At 35.8% G+C, this 18,004-nt stretch overlaps 1 protein-coding gene and 1 pseudogene across 4 annotated transcripts in view; both read right to left on the reverse strand.

Annotated features, from left to right (window-relative positions):
• Positions 1 to 18,004, reverse strand: part of SNTG1 (syntrophin gamma 1) — a 929,093-nt gene that overhangs the window by 584,273 nt on the left and 326,816 nt on the right. The gene's annotated exons all lie outside the window — the stretch shown is intronic.
• On the reverse strand, positions 9,630 to 9,729 carry LOC115899770 (annotated as a pseudogene).

Below are 18,004 nucleotides of genomic sequence, written 5' to 3' on the forward strand. Positions count from 1 at the left end.
ATCAAAGACCAGAGACAGATAAAACCACAAAGATGCGGAAAAAGCAGGGCAGAAAAGCTGGAAATTCGAAAAATAAGAGCGCATCTCCCCCTGCAAAGGAGCGCAGCCCATCACCAGCAATGGATCGAAGCTGGTCAGAGAATGACTTTGATGAGATGAGAGAAGAAGTCTTCAGTCCATCAAACTTCTCAGAGCTAAAGGAGGAATTACATACCAAGCGCAAAGAAACTAAAAATCTTGAAAAAAGAGTGGAAGAATTGACAGCTAGACTAATTAATGCAGAGAAGGTCATAAACGAAATGACAGAGATGAAAACCATGACACGAGAAATACGTGACAAATGCACAAGCTTCAGTAACTGACTCGATCAACTGGAAGAAAGAGTATCAGCGATTGAGGATCAAATGAATGAAATGAAGCGAGAAGAGAAACCAAAAGAAAAAAGAAGAAAAAGAAATGAACAAAGCCTGCAAGAAGTATGGGATTATGTAAAAAGACCAAATCTACGTCTGATTGGGGTGCCTGAAAGTGAGGGGGAAAATGGAACCAAGTTGGAACACACTCTTCAGGATATCATCCAGGAGAACTTCCCCAACATAGTAGGGCAGGCCAACATTCAAATTCAGGAAATACACAGAACGCCACAAAGATACTCCTCGAGAAGAGCAACTCCAAGACACATAATTGCCAGATTCACCAAAGTTGAAATGAAGGAAAAAATCTTAAGGGCAGCCAGAGAGAAAGGTCGGGTTACCCACAAAGGGAAGCCCATCAGACTAACAGCAGATCTCTCGGCAGAAACTCTCCAAGCCAGAAGAGAGTGGGGGCCAATATTCAACGTTCTTAAAGAAAAGAATTTTCAACCCAGAATTTCATATCCAGGCAAACTAAGTTTCATAAGTGAGGGAGAAATAAAATCCTTTACAGATAAGCAAATGCTTAGAGATTTTGTCACCACCAGGCGTGACTTACAAGAGACCCTGAAGGAAGCCCTAAACATGGAAAGGAACAACCGGTACCAGCCATTGCAAAAACATGCCAAAATGTAAAGACCATCGAGGCTAGGAAGAAACTGGATCAACTAACGAGCAAAATAACCAGTTAATATCATAATGGCAGGATCAAGTTCACACATAACAATATTAACCTTAAATGTAAATGGACTAAATGCTCCAATTAAAAGACACAGACAGGCAAACTGGATAAAGAGTCAAGACCCATCAGTCTGCTGTATTCAGGAGACCCATCTCACAGGCAGAGACATACATAGGCTAAAAATAAAGGGATGGAGGAAGATCTACCAAGCAAATGGAGACCAAAAAAAAAGCAGGGGTTGCAATCCTAGTCTCTGATAAAACAGACTTTAAACCATCAAAGATCAAAAGAGACAAAGAAGGCCATTACATAATGGTAAAGGGATCAATTCAACAGGAAGAGCGAACTCTCCTAAATATATGTGCAGCCAATACAGGAGCACCCAGATTCATAAAGCAAGTCCTTAGAGACTTACAAAGAGACTTAGACTCCCATACAGTAATAATGGGAGACTTCAACACTCCACTGTCAACATTAGACAGATCAACGAGACAGAAAGTTAACAAGGATATCTGGGAATTGAACTCATCTCTGCACCAAGTGGACCTAATAGACATCTATAGAACTCTCCACCCCAAATCAACAGAATATACATTCTTCTCAGCACCACATCACCCTTATTCCAAAATTGACCACATAATTTGAAGTAAAGCACTCCTCAGCAAATGTAAAAGAACAGAAATTATAACAAACTGTCTCTCAGACCACAATACAATCAAACTAGAACTCAGGACTAAGAAACTCAATCAAAACCGCTCAACTACATGGAAACTGAACAACCTGCTCCTGAATGACTACTGGGTACATAATGAAATGAAGACAGAAATAAAGATGTTCTTTGAAACCAATGAGAACAAAGATACAACATACCAGAATCTCTGGGACTCATTTAAAGCAGTGTGTAGAGGGATATTTATAGCACTAAATGCCCACAAGAGAAAGCAGGAAAGATCTAAAATGGACACTCTGACATCACAATTAAAAGAACTAGAGAGGCAAGAGCAAAACACATTCAAAAGCTAGCAGAAGGCAAGAAATAACTAAGATCAGAGCCGAACTGAAGGAGATAGAGACACAAAAAACCCTCCAAAAAATCAATGAATCCAGTAGTTGGTTTTTTGAAAAGATCAACAAAATTGACAGATTGCTAGCAAGACTAATAAAGAACAAAAGATAGAGGAATCAAATAGATGCAATAAAAAATGATAAAGGGGATATCACCACCGACCCCACAGAAATACAAACTACCATCAGAGAATACTATAAACACCTCTACGAAAATCAACTAGAAAATCCAGAAGAAATGGATAATTTCCTGGACACTTACACTCTCCCAAGGCTAAACCAGGATGAAGTTGAATCCCTGAATAGACCAATAGCAGGCTCTGAAATTGAGGCAACAATTAATAGCCTACCAACCAAAAAAAGTCCAGGACCAGATGGATTCACAGCTGAATTCTACCAGAGGTACAAGGAGGAGCTGGTACCATTCCTTCTGAAACTATTCCAATCAATAGAAAAAGAGGGAATCCTCCCTAACTCATTTTATGAGGCCAACAGCATCCTGATACCAAAGCCTGGCAGAGACACAACAAAAAAAGAGAATTTTAGACCAATATCCCTGATGAACATCGATGGAAAAATCCTCAATAAAATACTGGCAAACCGGATTCAGCAGCACATCAAAAAGCTTATCCACCATGATCAAGTGGGCTTCATCCCTGGGATGCAAGGCTGGTTCAACATTCACAAATCAATAAACATAATCCAGCATATAAACAGAACCAAAGACAAGAACCACGTGATTATCTCAATAGATGCAGAAAAGGCTTTTGACAAAATTCAACAGCCCTTCATGCTAAAAACGCTCAAGAAATTCGGTATTGATGGAACGTACCTCAAAATAATAAGAGCTATTTATGACAAACCCACAGGTAATATCATACTGAATGGGCAAAAACTGGAAAAATTCCCTTTGAAAACTGGTACAAGACAGGGATGTCCTCTCTCACCACTCCTATTCAACATAGTGTTGGAAGTTCTGGCTAGGGCAATCAGGCAAGAGAAAGAAATCAAGGGTATTCAGTTAGGAAAAGAAGAAGTCAAATTGTCCCTGTTTGCAGATGACATGATTGTATATTTAGAAAACCCCATTGTCTCAGCCCAAAATCTCCTTAAGCTGATAAGCAACTTCAGCAAAGTCTCAGGATACAAAATTAATGTGCAAAAATCACAAGCATTCTTATACACCAGAAACAGACAAGCAGAGAGCCAATTCAGGAATGAACTTCCATTCACAATTGCTTCAAAGAGAATAAAATACCTAGGAATCCAACTTACAAGGGATGTAAAGGACCTCTTCAAGGAGAACTACAAACCACTGCTCAGTGAAATCAAAGAGGACACAAACCAATGGAAGAACATACCATGCTCATGGATAGGAAGAATCAATATCGTGAAAATGGCCATACTGCCCAAGGTTATTTATAGATTCAATGCCATCCCCATCAAGCTACTAATGAGTTTCTTCACAGAATTGGAAAAAACTGCTTTAAAGTTCTTATGGAACCAAAAAAGAGCCCACATTGCCAAGACAATCCTAAGTCAAAAGGACAATGCTGGAGGCGTCACGCTACCTGACTTCAAACTATACTACAAGGCTACAGTAACCAAAACAGCATGGTACTGGTACCAAAACAGAGCTATAGACCAATGGAACAGAACAGAGTCCTCAGAAATAATACCACACATCTACAGCCATCTGATCTTTGACAAACCTGAGAGAAACAAGAAATGGGGAAAGGATTCCCTATTTTATAAATGGTGCTGGGAAAATTGGCTAGCCATAAGTAGAAAGCTGAAACTGGATCCTTTCCTTACTCCTTATACGAAGATTAATTCAAGATGGATTAGAGACTTAAATGTTAGACCTAATACCATAAAAACCCTAGAAGAAAATCTAGATAGTACCATTCAGGACATAGACATGGGCAAGGACTTCACGTCTAAAACACCAAAAGCAATGGCAGCAAAAGCCAAAATTGACAAATGGGATCTAATTAAACTAAAGAGCTTCTGCACAGCAAAAGAAACTACCATCAGAGTGAACAGGCAACCTACAGAATGGGAGAACATTTTTGCAACCTACTCATCTGACAAAGGGCTAATATCCAGAATCTACAAAGAACTCAAACAAATATACAAGAAAAAAGCAAACAACCCCATCAAAAAGTGGGCAAAGGATATGAACAGACATTTCTCAAAAGAAGACATTCATACAGCCAATAGACACATGAGAAAATGCTCATCATCACTCGCCATCAGAGAAATGCAAATCAAAACCACAATGAGATACCATCTCACACGAGTTATAATGGCAATCATTAAAAAATCAGGAAACAACAGATGTTGGAGAGGATGTGGAGAAATAGGAACACTTTTACACTGTTGGTGGGATTGTAAACTAGTTCAACCATTATGGAAAACAGTATGGCAATTCCTCAAGGATCTAGAACTGGATGTACCATATGACCCAGCCATCCCACTACTGGGTATATACCCAAAGGATTATAAATTATTCTACTACAAAGACACATGCACACATATGTTTATTGCAGCACTATTCACAATAGCAAAGACTTGGAATCAACCCAAATGTCCGTCTGTGACAGACTGGATTAAGAAAATGTGGCACATATACACCATGTAATACTATGCAGCCATAAAAAAGGATAAGTTTGCGTCCTTTGTAGGGACATGGATGCAGCTGGAAACCATCATTCTTAGCAAACTATCACAAGAACAGAAAACCAAACACCGCATGTTCTCACTCATAGGTGGGAACTGAAGAATGAGATCACTTGGACTCGGGAAGGGGAACATCACACACTGGGGCCTATCATGGGGAGGGGGAAGGGGGGAGGGATTGCATTGGGGAGTTATACATGATATAAATGATGAATTGATGGGTGCTGACGAGTTGATGGGTGCAGCACACCAACATGGCACAAATATACATATGTAACAAACCTGCACGTTATGCACATGTACCCTAGAACTTAAAGTATAAAAAAAAAAAAAAAAAAAAAAACAGAAATATATGTCTTCATAGTTCTAGAGACTAGAGGTCCAAAATCAAGATGCTGGCCATGTTGTTTCCTTCTGAGACTTGTAAGCAAGAATCTTCTCTGTGCCCCTCTCATATCTTCTGGTGGTTTGCTGGCAGTTCTTAAGTGTTCTGACTAGTAAAAGCATCACTCTCATCTCTGTGTTCATCTTTACATCAAGCTCTCCTTGTCTGTATGTTTATGTCTAAATGTCTCCTTTTTATTAGAACATCAGTTACATTGAATTAGTGGCCCACCTTACCGCAGTATGACTTCAACTTCACTAATGACACTGCAATGATCCTTTTCCCGCCAGAATGTCGCATTCTGAAGCACTGAGGGCTAGAATTTCAACATAAGAATTTGCGGGATAGGGGGAACAATGTAGTCTGTAACACCATGTCACTTGGCACAGGAAAACCATTAATGTTTTCCATTACACTGTAGGACAGGCAAACCGTACCGTGCCTATAAGACCTATCACAACATAGCTGAAACAGTGTTATGATCGACTGACTCTTCTATTAACCCTTATCATCAAACACTTGTCTATTCACCAACTATAAAGCATGCTGTCTGCTTTCTGCCACTGCCTTGTTGCTCTATACTTTGCCTGCTGGTATGTACGTCATTAGGATTTTCTCCTCACTGACATAGCATTTCAATATGTTCCATGTGTCTTTCTGTTTATACATTCCTGTTTTTCTATATATTGTGAGTATAAAAAAAACAGCAGACAAGCCTTTCATGTCTTTGTAACACCCACAGGGCCCATAAAAGTGTATACCACATAGCAGGTAGTGTATTTTGCTTTCTTTAAGAGATGAAAAATCAAGAATGAAAAGTGAAAGACTAATCATTATATTAAATTAATCTACAATAAAATGTTTAGATATTTAACATTTTTATTTAAAAATTAAAATGTTTAATATTAAAATATTTTAAATATTTTAAGCCTAAAGACCTTATTAATCATAACACCATGTATTAATGTACTTTTAACTAATATGTTCCAAAGCTACATGAATGTGAGTATGAATAAAACATGTCTTCAAAAAGTTTGCAGACTGGTAGGGGAGATGTACAATATATAAGGAAAGAGCAGAAGTGAGGGAAATCCACTCCAAAAGCATTGTTTTAGAAAATGAAAAGAAGAAACTTATTAGAGTTTTAAACTCTAGTCTAACATTCTAGAACATATAATATGTGTGTATGTCCATGGCACACACACACACACACACACACAAAATAATTAATTACCCTGAGACCTGGCCCACACACAAATGCCTTAAAATGCATCATATTTGCTCTTAGAGTAGGCCCAAAAAGTGTTGTGCTAAAACTGGTGAGTTCTATATCCTTGAAGATGTGTAAACATGGTTAAACAATGGGTAAAATTGTTTGATATAGCAAACAGACATTTGCATTTTAAAATCCCTTCAAATTCGGAGAGTTTTAATTTCTAAGATGGATACAGTATAGGTGGAAAGAAAGATGAGAGGATCTTTAAAAATCAAATTGATCTAGATAATTTTTAGTAAAATAGGGAAAAGTTACTCCATAATTAAATTATTCAAAAATATCTGTAAATTCAGAAACCCTACACTTGCATCAAATCCTAACTAAGCATATATAATTGCAATTTTTTATGAACCTGAAATGTCAGATAGTATTATCACGTAATTTTTGGTCAGACTGTTAAAATATTAGAATATAATTAATTTTCACAGAGCTCTTTTAAATACGTATTAAGATAATTCAGGACTCATTTATCCAAACATGTACCATTAGCTGTCAATTTATTCTTAAATATTTTATAGACGTATTTTTTTGTTCAATAGTTTACTAATTATATGTAATTAACTCTCAGAAGTTAAATTTATTTATTTTGTGTCAATATTCAAAAAACTATTTCAAAACCTTAATAGAAATAATAGACAAACTCATAGATCTCAACAGACATGCACTACAAGTCTTGCATGAATCAAATAAAATTTCATGATTTCTATGCAATGCTATTTTAAAAAATACATTATTTATTTTCTATAAGCACATAAATAAGTAAAAGGTAGTATATTTGCTTATATTTTCTATGTTTATTTGCATGCTTATATTTTCTTTATATAGATAATATGGTAATATAAATAGATAATATGTGATAATAGATAATTACATAATAATAACATGATAATACATAAGTGATATAGATATTGCTATACAAACAGAGTAATGGAAAGATACTGGGTAGATAATGACTACCCACTCCTACACCTCACAAGTTGGAATGTGTACATATTTGGGGGTTCACATCAGTACATAGGCTTCCATAAAAAGCTACAGAATAAATACAATACATTTTCTGTTTTTTTCTTTCTTTCTTTTTCTTTGTTTTAGACGGAGTCTCGCTCTGTCCCCCAGGCTGGAGTGCAGTGGCGTGATCTCGGCTCCCTGCAAGCTCTGCAAGCTCTGCCTCCCGGGGTCACACCATTCTCCTGCCTCAGCCTCCTGAGTAGCTGGGACTACAGGCGCCCGCCACCGCGCCCGGCTAATTTTTTGTATTTTTAGTAGAGACGGGGTTTCACCGTGGTCTCGATCTTCTGACCTTGTGATCCGCCCGCCTCGGCCTCCCAAAGTGCTGGGATTACAGGCGTGAGCCACTGGGCCTGGCCTTTTTTTTTTTTTTTTTTTTTTTTTTTTTTTGAGATGGATTCTCACTCTTTCACCCTGGCTGGATTGCAGTGACACAATCTTGGCTCACAGCAACTTCCACTTCCCAGGTTCAAGTGATTCTCCTTCTTCAGCCTCCTAAGTAGTTGGGATTACAGGCACACACCACCATGCCCAGCTAATTTTTGTATTTTGGTAGAGAGGTGGTTTCACTATGTTGACCAGGCTCATCTTGAACTCTTGACCTCAAGTGATTCACCCACCTCTGCCTCCCAAAGTCCTGGGATTACAAGTGTGAGCCACTACGCCTGGTCTCGAATGCATCTTCTTAGAGCATCAGCTTTACTCAAAGCTTTATATAAGACATTTTCTTTATGATAAACCATATAAAAATATCAATAAGACAGAGGGAAGGGGAACATCACACACCGGGGCCTATCATGGGGTAGGGGGAGGGGGGAGGGATTGCATTGGGAGTTATACCTGATGCAAATGACGAGTTGATGGGTGCTGACGAGTTGATGGGTGCTGATGAGTTGATGGGTGCAGCACACCAACATGGCACAAGTATACATATAACAAACCTGCATGTTATGCACATGTACCCTAGAACCTAAAGTATAATAATAATAACAATAAAAAGAATTTAAAAAAAAGAAAATGTGGAAAAATACATTAAAAATTACCTCCAGGTTTCAAAAACATATTTCCACCAGAAGTGATTCCAGATATGCTCCTAATATCTCAGGGTGTATCCATTCCCTTTCTTCTGATAGTTAGGTTACTGCTTTGGCAAATCAGAGGAAAAGTGTTCTGTAACTCCTCTTTGTAAAGGCTCTGCTGCTTTAGCTCCTGATAATTATCAAACATAACTTCTCTTCATCACTGTAAACTTTTTTAAAATAAAGATGTGAACCAGATTTCAAGTCACCATTCATTTAACTCTAGCAATCCTTTTAAGAAAGAAGAGTTTAGGTTAGAAAATTACTGTGTGGATCTGCATCATGAATGTGGTGGCTTTAGAGCCTCTGGATGTGAGTTCTCTGGGGATGTGTTAAGCAAGCTATGAATATTTGTGTTGTTTGACGACGATTATATCTCCAGATGTATTTTCATGCCCATCACTAGGGAAATAACTTATTTTCTCCTTTACCTTATCTTAAATAGAGTTTTAGCAAACAGAAAGATGGAAGGTGCCTTTGTTGTAGCCTAATCATCTGGGGATCTTTTCTCATATATATATATGCACACACACATATATATATTTGCTTTTTTATATATACATATATGTATAAGAATATATGTGTATATATACATATATATTGTATTATATATGTAGATTATGTATTATATAGGTAAATGTATTATATATATGTATTATATATATATATAGATATGTGTGTGTATCTGTCTATTTATCATCTATTTATCATCTATGTATCTATCTAACTATCTATCTGGTGATCCATCAAGAGGAAGGAGGGCTCCAGTTAGGAGGGAGCATTTCATTTTACAGATGGGAAAAGTGAGGTTCAGAGAGAATGAGTTGCCCAGAGTTTCATGCATTAACTGGCAGTAAGATTCCCAATCTAGATTTGTCCTACCTGTTGCTGGCCTCCAGGGCTTTGGGGATGAGCTGACCTGGGTGTAGGTTAATGACCAGATTCTCACTCCTGAACAGGCTTCTTAACAGCCAGAAGGTTCAAGAACATTGGAGGCTTGAGGGAAGGGAAGACAAAAGTTCTTTTATGTATTTATTTATTAAATATGAAATATTTCATGAATCTGCATATCATCCTTGCCTAGGAGCCATGCTAATCTTCTCTGTACAATATTAGTATCTGTGTTGCAAAATGAGCATGAAAGCAAGGGTTCTTAAGAGTACATACATACATGGTGTGTATATATGTATGCTGCGATTTCAATGCATCCTCTCCAAAATTTCAGTGTTGCCCATACAATGGTAGTAAGACGTGGGGCCTTTATGAAGTAATTAGGCCATGAAAACACCTCCTCTGTTCATGGGACCAAGTCTCTTACAACATATGCCTCACATAGCAGCATGCAGCCAGTTTGCTCTTCTGTCTTCTCCCAAGTGAGGATGCAGCAAAAAGGTCCTCACTAACCAAATGCTGGGATTTTCATCTTGGATTTCCCAGCTTCTAGAACTGTGAGAAATAAATTTCTGCTCTTTAGAAATTACCGTATCTCAGCCATTTAATTGAAGCATTTCGAATGAACAAAGACACACAAATATATGCATAATTTTAAAATTTACCAAGAATTAATACTAAGTAATATCAGCAATAGTAATCCATAAAACATGAGAATAAGTAGGACGACTTTAGGATGAACACAAATAACATGTTAGAAAGATGCCTGATATGATCACATGCCATCCGTTTCCCTTCTCCGGCAATATTTTTTAAAATAAACTTTTAAGATAATGATAAAGGCCCTCCCTAATTGATTAGTAGTGATGACAAGAATTCATACTTTAACTCATAACCAAGCATATCCACTTCTTCTTGCCTTTATTTTCAACAACTCTGAGGCACATGGGTTAAATAATGTCCCTTCCAAGCCACAGGTATATATAGGTGTGGTACATAAAAGAAGGCAGAGCCTCAGACTAAATCCCCCATCACTCCAGAAGTGAGGTTTAGTATTTGCAGTGAGAACCTCAAGACTGTGAGCAGACGACCTGAGACTGGTATGTTAATAATGGGCAGTGGGATCCCTATTGCTTTCCAAGTTCTACCTGCATCCTCTGAGGCACATCCAAGCTGAGAAGAGGAATTACTGTTTAATTTTAAAGTTCATTATCATCCCATCTAGTACGAATCATTAACCCTGCTCATCAATATAGTTCTAACTTAGTTCATGTTGGCACACTATGAAAACTGTTTATGCAACTTCCTCTTCACATTGGGACATCACCTTCCTCTTCATGAAAATTAAAGTCTGTTCACATAAACCTGAAAGCAATACTTAAGGCCTTGAAGAAGCTTCATAGATGCTGAATGTCTGCCCACTGGGACATCAGACACCACCCACCTAAATGATTGCTTCTTACTCCAGCCCCTAAACAGATTCATAGAAATATTGCATAGTTTCATCTTTGTCACTGTGGCAGGCTAGAGACTAAACTTCAACAGAATATTGCCACACATTAAAAAATACTGTTTTTCCTCCATTTACCTGGAACCATTCTGTCACCTCATCTAGTAACATTCAGTCTGAACTTGTCTCTCTCAAAGTATCTCTCTGATGGCAAGCCATTGCCATTCACACTCTCTGTTCTTCTTTCTATATATTTGACCTTAAATGTAATGTGGGTTCACATAAATCAGTAGCTAGAGAGTAAAAAAAAAATTTAATGAACCACAATATTTCAAAACACTTTGTAAAATTAAAAGCACAAAACAAATGTATACATTAACTCTGGAAGTATTAGTGTATCAGAACTTTTTACTCTACCACTAGCCTTTATCCAGACTGAGAGGAAATTGTCTTTCTACTTACTCTAACTTCCCAAGGAAAGAGAAGACTATCCTATGACCTCATAAACTCCCTAACGGCTTTTTACAGTGGACTCTGCTTGAAATTATCAAGGTTTAATTACATTTAGACTACCTTTCTTCTATTTATCACCCTTCATTGCTAGGGAAAAAATAGAAAATATAAATTATCACCTTAAGATTAAAAAATATGAAATTGGAAAAAGAATCTCTCATGGGAAATACTTCTATTTTAGAAACTGGTAAATCAAAATTACTTAAGCATAAATTTCTTTTCTTTGTGTAAGCATTATGCTATATAAACTTGTTTTCTTTGTTTAAACATTATGCTATAAAGTACTTATGGGTGAGGGAACATGGCCAACATGAAGAACTGAAGTGTTGCTTAACTATGGGCTAAGACAATATCCAGGAGGATGGAGCTCGACTGGGCTCCAGGACCCTCTGTGCTGCTTGTTTACCACCTTTCCTGCTAATCATAGAGGAGAGCTCTCTTGGTACAAAATTGTTTTTTACATCATATATAAAATCTTGTGACAGGTTTAGTTTGTTCTAAGAAGTCACAAAGCAAAAGTAGAGTTCAGGATTCAGGATGGTTCATAAAATTTAAATTATTTCAAATGTAACTAAAGAGACTAGAATTTTAAATTTTTTAGCTAAGTAAATCTCATTTATTCCACAAACATTATTAAGGAGAAATTGTGAATTCTGATATTCAGTAAAGCAATTCAGCCTGTTGTCACTTTCTACTGAAATTAAAAATACAAAACCAACTTCATAAAATAAAAGTGCTTGGAATCCTTGCGAAAGCAAACAATATGCAAAGCCTTGCCTGTATTTCAGGAGCAAAAATAATATTTCCTTTTTGGTTCATTTACTTCCGTCAGATGGAAATATCTAAGCATGTCTCATTGCAAAAGTCTAACAGGCATATTAATGAGCTCTCTCCGCAAATACTAAGAGAGTCTGTAGTATGTCTTTCCATTAACCCCAACATTTTTAGCATTAACTGTTCTTACAAATATTCCTACAACTTCCTGCCCATTGCAGAAGCCAAAAGATTATAATTACTTAGTGAATTTTCAGATGTGATGGAACTCAAAGGTTGTTCTTATATCAGAAAGGATAATTGGGGTTTTTAACTTGATGCTGTTCTAACTGCTGAGCATACTATCAAATTGAGACCATGGTCTGGAAAGATAATGGTAGATTTACCTACTCCCAAATCTTTAACTCTCCCCTGATCCCTGAAATTAATAAAACAACAGCATAAGCAGTACAAACCTAGTGAATAATTAAAGGAACAAACAAAACTAGGAAGAACATCTGTAACAATATTAATGAAGTATCCTCACAAACCTAAAATATTTGGAAGGCTGAACCACACACTGCAACAATCCCTGGTGATGTCAGCAGTGACTCCAGGAGAAAGTGGAGCAGGGAAATCAGAAATTATTCTGATACCCCTGATATTAGGAGAAATTCCATTGTCAACTGGTCCTTATTTACAGCTGAGTAATTGGATTACGGGGGCAATTTCCATCATGCTGTTCTCATGGATAGTAAGTGAATTCTCACAAGATATGATAGTTTTATAAATGGTAGTTTTTCTAGCGTTTGCACACACTTTCTTTCTTGCCACTTTGTGAACAAGGTGCCTACTTCCCCTTCCACCATGATTGTAAGTTTCCTGAGACTTCTCCAGTCATGCGGAACTGTGAGACAATTAAACCTCCTTTGTTTATAAATTACCCAGTCTTGGGTAGTATCTTTACAGCAGTGTGAGAATGAACTAAATCATCCAATCTTCCACTGATGGGCATCTAGGTTGACTCCTTGTCTTTGCTATTCTGAATAGTGCTGTGATGAACATAGATGTGCAAATGTTTCTATGGTTGAACAATTTATATTCCTTTGGGTATGTACTTAGTAATGTGATTGCAGGGTTGAATGGTAGTTTTAAGTTCCTTAAGAAATCTCCAAGTTGGTTTCCACAGTGGCTGAACTAATTTACATTCCTACAAGCTGTATATAGTGTTCCCCTTTCTCACAACTTCTCTAGCATCTGTTATTTTTGACTTTTTAATAATCACCATTGTGACTGGTGTAAGATGGTACCTCATTGTGGTTTTGATTTGCATTTTTCTAATGATAATAATGTTGAACATTTTTTATATGCTTGTTGTTCATGTGTATTTCTTCTTTTGGGAAGTGTCTGTCCATGAACATTGCTCATCTTTTAATGGGGTTGTTTGTTTTCTTCTTGCAAATTTGTTTAAGTTCCTTGTAGACTTTAGATATCAGAATTTTGTCAGAAGCACACTTTGCAATTCTTTTTTCCATTCTGTAGGTTGTCTGTTTACTCTGTTGATAGTTTCATTAGCTGTGCAAAGCTCTTCAGCTTAATTAGGTCCCACTTGTCAATGTTTGTTTATGTTGCAGTTGTTTTTTGAGTCTTTGTCATGATATCTTTGCCAGAAATAATGTCCAGAATGATATATCCTAGGTCTTCTTCTAGGATTTTTATAGTTTTAGGTTTTACATTTAAGTCTTTAATCCATCTTAAGTTGATTTTTGTATATGGTGTAAAGAAGGGGTCCAGTTTTAATCTCATGCATATGGCTAGCCAGTCATTCCAACATCGTTTATTGAATAGTGAGTTCTTTTCTCATTTCTTGTTATTGCTAGCTTTCACAAAGATGAGATGGTTGTTGGTGTGTGACTTAATCTCTGGGTTCTTTAATCTGTTCCATTGGCCTATGTATCTACTTTTGTACCAGTACCATGTTATTTTGCTTACAGTAGGCTTGTAGTATAGTTAGAAGTCAAGCAGTGTGATCCCTCCAGTTTTGTTCTTTTTGCTTGGGTTGCTTTGTTTATTTGGGTTCATTTTGGGTTTCATATGAATTTTAGACACTTTTCTAATTCTGTGAAAAATCTCATTGGTAGTGTGATAGGGATAGCATTAAATCTAGAAACTGCTTTGGGCAGTAGGGCCATTTTAATAATATTGATTCTTCCTATCCATGTGGCTCAACAATTTTAATCAGGATATGATCTCATGATGTGTCTCATCTTGAAAATAAAAAGTTGTATCTTTCTTGTAATAGGCAAAGAAACCATGACTGTTTGAGTAGTAATGAGTAGCCAGAATGCCCAGAGTTTCATCTCTAAATATCTTTTTTTTTTTATAGAAATAGGTAATTTCAGGGCAAGTAATATATAACCTTTAAAATTTCTTATAAAAAAGATAAAACACTACCAAACACTATTAGGATCTATTATACAGACTCAGGAGACAATATGAAGAAGTTCCTATTAGCCAAATTTGAGATTATTTTAGCATCAGTGAGAATCTTTAAAGTGATGGAGCAAATATGTTTAAAACCATGAACTTAAATGGGTACTAAAATAAAATCCCTTTTTGCCTTCTTTGAAGGAGAGTTTGGGAAAAAATCATTATATTGAAAGTAGAGATAAATAATTGAGCATTTTTTCCTGTCTTTTCTATAAGGTCTATTCTTCAAGTTACCTAAACAGTTGGTAAGATGATGTTTTCCATTAAATATATGCTAGGGAATAAGTGAATGCCATTTCAACATGCTAATGAAATAATAAATCTAATCAATGATCAACAATGACGGCCAAATTCATGAAAAGAGAGAAAGTTAACACACGGCGTCTGATAGACTTACATGACATTGCCAGTAAAGTATTCTTGCCAAAGATAATGGAACCCGAATTTTATCAGCCTTAGAGCTCCAATTACAAATTAGCAGGAAATATAGAGCAGGTAGAGGATCATGTTAACCTACTCCATGGAAAAGCAATTGAAAACAAATCCTGAGTGGGAGAAACACCATCAGACAAAGGTTCTGGTTCTTTCAAGAAATGAACTGCAAGAAAAAAGAAATAAAGATAATAAAATAAAGAGTGAGGGAAGAGAGATTTAGTGTATGATTCTTAATCTTTACTAGATTTCTGATTTTAATAAATTATTACAAAATAATCTGTAACAATTGGGGAAATTCAAATACTAAGTACTTGTTTGTATTCAAGCAATATTTGTGATAATGGTATTGCTCTAAACCAAAAAGTTATTTTTTAGATACACATTGAACTACTTAAAGAGGAAATTTTTTGATATCTAGGATTTGCTTCCAAATAACCCAGAGAAAGTAGTGGAGAAATGAATGGGACAGAAGAAACAAAACTAACAACATGTTGACATTTGTTGAAGCTGTGTAATGTCTACATTTCAGTTCATTATATTATTTTATATCTGTATATATACATATATATATATATTTTTAAAATGTATAGTTAAAAAGTTTCTATAAACATTCAGAGCTTTATATCACCTGTAAAATCTAAATGTATAAAAATAATGCACCTGAATCACACCTTGGAAGGAGAAGGTTTAAGAGCTTAGTCACTAAGACATTAATTAGAAATAAATATTAAGGAATGTTTGTCTACATTCAGTTATGATCTATTTTCTATTCAAAAAAAGTCTATCTTCTTAATTTGTTACTTCTGTGTTCGGTATACCTGAGCAATATAGCATACTATAATAATCTCCAGTGGCACTCTATTAGACTAGGAAAAGAAAATTTGTGTAATGTAGAAAAGCCATCCAGGTAAAACTGTACCTTTTTAAAGTGGTACAGCCTCTCCTCCATACTCCCAATGCCATTCAAAAATCTCTCACACTGTGGGACAGAGACAGCTACACTGTTCTTTTAGATAACTGGGCTTTAGTCTCTTAGGTTTATTTATAAACTCACTGAGAAAAGATTGTTTAACTGTCTGAATTTCTTTATGGGTAGAATATTATCTACTTTAAATTTAAATAATGCTAGAAACATTTTTTCTTCTTCTTTTTTTTTTTTTTTTTTTTTTTTTTTTTTTTTTTTTTTTTGGCTGCAGTGTTTGTGAGAAACAGCTAACATATTTTACTTGGAGGAAAATAAGAAAACCGAAGCACATTTATTTTGAATACTTTTATACCGTTGTCTTCCCATGCATTTAGGGAAAGAAAACCTACAAAGTAAAATGAAAGAGAATCATAATTGTTTTTCAAATCTTTGACTTCTTATCTAATGAACTTTTTCCTTCACACGTAATCCACTAGTCAACTGCATTCCCCATAAACCAGCAAGTTTATTACAATAATAAGCATAGTTGACCTTGATATTTATTTTTTCCAACAAAAATGTGTTGATTGATTTCCACTCACAGATCGCTGTACATTTTTTTATTAGAAAACCTGTTGTTTTTACATCATAATTTTTGTTTTTATTTTAAATAGACGGATACAATTGTATGTGTTTATCAAGTACAACATGATGTTTTGCAGGATATATTAACTCTATTTATGAGAACAAGGTTTTCGGGTCCCACACCAGTGAAGTCTTGTTATGTTTGTCTTTCTGTGCCTGGTGCATTTCACTTAACATAATGCCCTCCATATTCATCCCTTGTTGTCGCAAGCGTCAGAATTCCCTTCTTTTTATGATAGAGTAGTATCCATTATACACATATTCCACATTTTCTTTATCCCTTCATCCATCCGTGGTCACATAGGTTACTTCTATGTCTTGGCTATTATGATGCAGCTGCAATGAACATGAGAGTGCAGATATCTGTTCAACATGCTGATTTCAATTCCGTTTGAAATATGTCCAGTAGAGAACAGTGTATATTTTGTCAGCATCTCTTAAATTTTTGTCAACTAACCAAACTAACCTTCTTTCGGTTTTAACTTTTCACTGAAATTTCCCAATGCCCCTGCATCTTTCCTTACACTGATTTTGTCTAATATTATATGACTGTTTCTGCCAATGTTATCAATTTTTCTGCATCTACTAATAGCAGCTTATACCTTTTCTTATTCTAGCAAAAAGATTCTGATGTGATCTATCAGAAAAAGAGACCCAAAGGAGCATTTTTAAAAGTTGAAGTGATGGCATGATGTCATTTTTAGTCACTTTGTGATATAAATTTATCTTGTTTTGTTTTGATAATATTTAGAATTACTAGTAGTAGCAATATTTAGGATATGGTTTTATAAATGTAACATATTTTAACTTGTTATTTTGAATTTGTATACATTCACAGGAAGTTTTAAAGACAGTCTAGAGAGGTTGTTTGTACCCTTCACCCAGTTTTTTCCATTGGTTGCACTTTATGTAACTATGGCAAAATATCATTGCAGAAAATTGACATTGGTACAAAGTGTGTGTATAGTGCAATGCCATTTTACTGCATGTTTAGATTCTGGTTACCAACGCCAAATGAAGATACAGAACTATTTTGAAAAACTGTTCCATGACCACATCTCCCTCATGCTACTGTTTTATAGTTACACACAACTAACCCATGGAATCCACTAACCTGCTTGCTATTTTAATCATTTTGTCATTCAGTGGCATCACACAGTATGCAATTTTTGATACAACCTTTTTTCTTCAGCGTAATGCTCTTCATATCCATTCAGGCTTTGATATATATCATTAGTTCATTCCTTTTTACTACTGAAAAGTATATCATGATATGGAGGTACAAAAGTTTGTTTAATCATTCAACTATTTAGGAACATTTGATTATTTCCAG

Source organism: Rhinopithecus roxellana, chromosome 9 (genome assembly GCF_007565055.1).
Source record: "Rhinopithecus roxellana isolate Shanxi Qingling chromosome 9, ASM756505v1, whole genome shotgun sequence".
Taxonomy (NCBI): domain Eukaryota; kingdom Metazoa; phylum Chordata; class Mammalia; order Primates; family Cercopithecidae; genus Rhinopithecus; species Rhinopithecus roxellana.